Source organism: Ctenocephalides felis, unplaced genomic scaffold (assembly GCF_003426905.1).
Source record: "Ctenocephalides felis isolate EL2017-DRISC unplaced genomic scaffold, ASM342690v1 CF-g0.4_SCAFFOLD_03570, whole genome shotgun sequence".
Taxonomy (NCBI): Eukaryota; Metazoa; Arthropoda; class Insecta; order Siphonaptera; family Pulicidae; genus Ctenocephalides; species Ctenocephalides felis.
This window is the reverse complement of record NW_020539724.1, coordinates 26869049-26872538: the sequence shown is the minus strand read 5'-3', so window position 1 is coordinate 26872538 and position 3490 is coordinate 26869049.

Below are 3490 nucleotides of genomic sequence, written 5' to 3'. Positions count from 1 at the left end.
TATCTCTATAAACTTTGAATTTATTCTTTTAGTATTTCTATAACATTTTTTTGCTATTTCGTGGCACTAAAATTTTAATCCTTTCTGTAGAATCTATTTCACATGTGCCTACATCTTACAAATGAAACATTCTACTAAATTTTCTTTATTTGTGTGCAAGCTTCACAAAAAACCAAACAATACCACTCTTCTGATTTAGATTCTGAATCGAAATATACAATATCTTTTGGCATTTTGTTTTCATCCGTTTTTATTTTTGCTGATTTTATTTGGCTTACCTCTTCTTTTCCTTTCCTTTATTTTATCATCATTTTACTATGGTTTTCATATTTTTCTCATATTGCTTTTGTAACTTTTTAACTTCCCGAAAGAGAAGTTTATGTTTTCATCAAAAAATCCGAATCGCCAATGTTATGTTTCTCGACGTTTCACAAGCCATTCTGAGTCGAATGAGACCAAATTTGGAAAAAGTATGTGTGTGTATGTGAACAGATTTTTTGCCGTCAATCGACGGTTTCTCAAAAACGGCTGGACCGATTTCAAAAATTTAAAGCCACTCGATGTATCTCAATGAGGACTATTGTTTGTCAGTTTTGTGCAACGATCGACCAAGCCGTTTTTTTATAAATCGCAGAAAGTGAAAAATTTTTGTCTACGTTTTAGCCCGCAATTCGAATCGATTTTGAAAATTCAACAACCGTTCGAAAGATATTGGTTTGGAATCGTGCCGTTTTCTTGTAATGAAGTTTTAAAAAAAAATTTCGACGATTTTTATGATTATTTTTGAAGGTAGATACCATAGTCCTTCTAGATCATACTAAAATATTACGGCCCTACGACAACTAGTTTAGCTTTAAAATTGTTCAAAGTTTTCAAAAATTAGTATCGTTCTTTTGGCATTTGTCAAAATTAGACCTTTGATCGACGTTTTTCTCAGAAACGCCTGAACCGATTTCAGCTATTTAAAAGCATTTGATGCATCTCAATGAGGATTATCGTTTCTCAGTTTTGTGCGACGAACGGCCGTGCCGTTTCTTTGTAATTTGGAAAAAAGTGTTAAACCTTTCGTCCACATTTAAGCTCATACTACCGAACCGATTTCAAAAATCAAAAACTGTTCGAAATATTAGTTGGGAATGATATTCTTCAGTTTTAGGTGAAATCTACCGAGATTTTCATGGAACTTTTTTTTGGCGATATATATCATGGTCTTATAAATTTTACTGAAATTTGCCTTACGACAAGTAGGTAGTTTAATTTTAAAATTTATCAAAGTTTGAGAAAATGAGTCGTTTTTAACGTTTGTTAAAAATAAAATTAGATTATTTACTTGGTATAACGATAGAAAACTTGGTCTTAATGATATGCTAAACAATTAAAGTCCTACAAAAAACTGGCTCAATTATAAAAATTATTGATTTTTTTAAATTGATTTTAAAAAATACTCCTAGTTAACGTGTTCGTTCGTTCGTTTGCAATGTTGTGTAATAAATCCACTAGGAATACTATAATCACTCATAAATTAATTTATTTTTTATTGATTAAGTCGATTATTTACACATATCGGGAAGTTCATGTAACTTGCCTCAAGGCAAAATACCATACCAACTAGTTTCTTAGAAGTATTCTTCAATACTGTAGATTTTTGTATTATTCAATGCTGTAGATTTGTATTAGTTTTTCTTTCTGCGCCACCAAGGCTTAAGTGGTTTAATCTTCGATTGTAAGAAGTTTTTTGTGGGTTGAATCACCTCAGAGTTAGTTTGTTAACGATTTCGATTTGATGTATAATTTCCATAGTGTAGAAAAAGCAATTATCTACATCATAAGTTGGAGAATTGCAGCATCTTACGACTAGCACAAAATTTGTGACAACTAACTCCAGTATAACTTTATTATATTAATCAAGATAGCTATGAAAATTGTAACACATTATCAAAGATTCTTATTTCTTTCAATAAAAGTGTCAAAATTGATTACGAAGCGGTCCGTTCGATTTTCACTAAAAGTTAATCAGTACGATTGTCATTTATTTTTTTCGAACGGTTTTGGAAGTTTTAAAACATGTTCAGGATTTTTGCAAAACCATGTAATGGGAAAAGAAGGGGTTTGGAGAATTGTATTACAAAACTAATTAACTATTTTGACTAGACAGCAAACATTCTTTTTGAATTATCAAGCGGCTTAGAATAACTTTAAAAATGGATTTTCTTACGCAAACATAAGCTTTTTCTTCGGGACGCTAAAAATGTAAAAAAACTAGTGGGGCGTATGGCATCGTGCCTTAAGGCAAATTGCTGAGAATTCCCGTACCGTAATTAAACATTCGAGGAATGAAAATAATCAATAATTGTTTTGAATAATTTCAAATAGATTATTTATTACATACTGTAAACTTATAAGTGCTTTTTAAATTGGGCGACAAGCGTATTTTATGAACTACTTATGTGTACGTTTACATGAGTCCATTTTTTTTAATTTGACTTTTTGTTGATAATTTAGATAAAGTAACGAATTTTTTAAATTTTGAATTTTTTTTAAGAAGTTTTTTGGAATTTAAACAGAAACGTTTTTTCTAAATATTTTGTGAGATTGGAAATTTTTGAAAATTTCGATTTTTTTGAAATTATGGAAATATTCTCAAATTTTTGTAAGAATTTTTTTTTTAACTTTTCAAAATTTATTGTTTTCAAAATTTAGTTTTTTTTTTTTTGAAAATGATGAAAAATTTCAAAATTTGATTTTTTTTTTAACTTTAAATTTGTTTGAAAATTTTGATTTTTTTGGAAATTTACAAAATTATAAAATTTTCTGTAAATGCATTTTTTGCACACCGTATACTCAAGCAATGTGTTTTGAATTAATCAATGGGATGATCCGTTCTCTCAAAAACTGGATAACCGTTTTTACACTCTTTGCGCTCCATGACTCCGAAACAGCAAATTGCCTTTAGCAAAAACGCCTCGCGATCGAGTACAACATTTTTGACCGCCAAATGACACTTGTTTAACTTATTTTTATTGAGAGTCCATAATCGCTGGACCTGCCTTCCCAAAAATCACCAGTTGTTCATTTCGTCAATACAAGTAAAATGTTTTTTGAATTATTAAAATTGGACGCTCCGTTTTCTTAAAAACTGAGTTACCATTTTTGACACTTTTTGCCGTATCTTAGGAACGCCTAGACCTGCCTTCGCCAACAACTAATCAGCACGTTTCCTTATCAATACGAATCGAATGCTTTTTGAATTATTTAAATCGGTTGATCAGTGTTCCCGAAATCGTCGACAAAAATTTTGTTTCCGCACACACACACACGCACGCACACACACACACACACATACATTAATTTTTTCTAAGGTTTGCCAAAATATTCAAAAACCTTTAAACGTAAAGATAAATAAAAATTTTCATTTTCGATTTGTTGCGATTACTATAACTTGCCTTACGGAAGTTAATTAATAATAATTATGCATAAATATATATGAGTT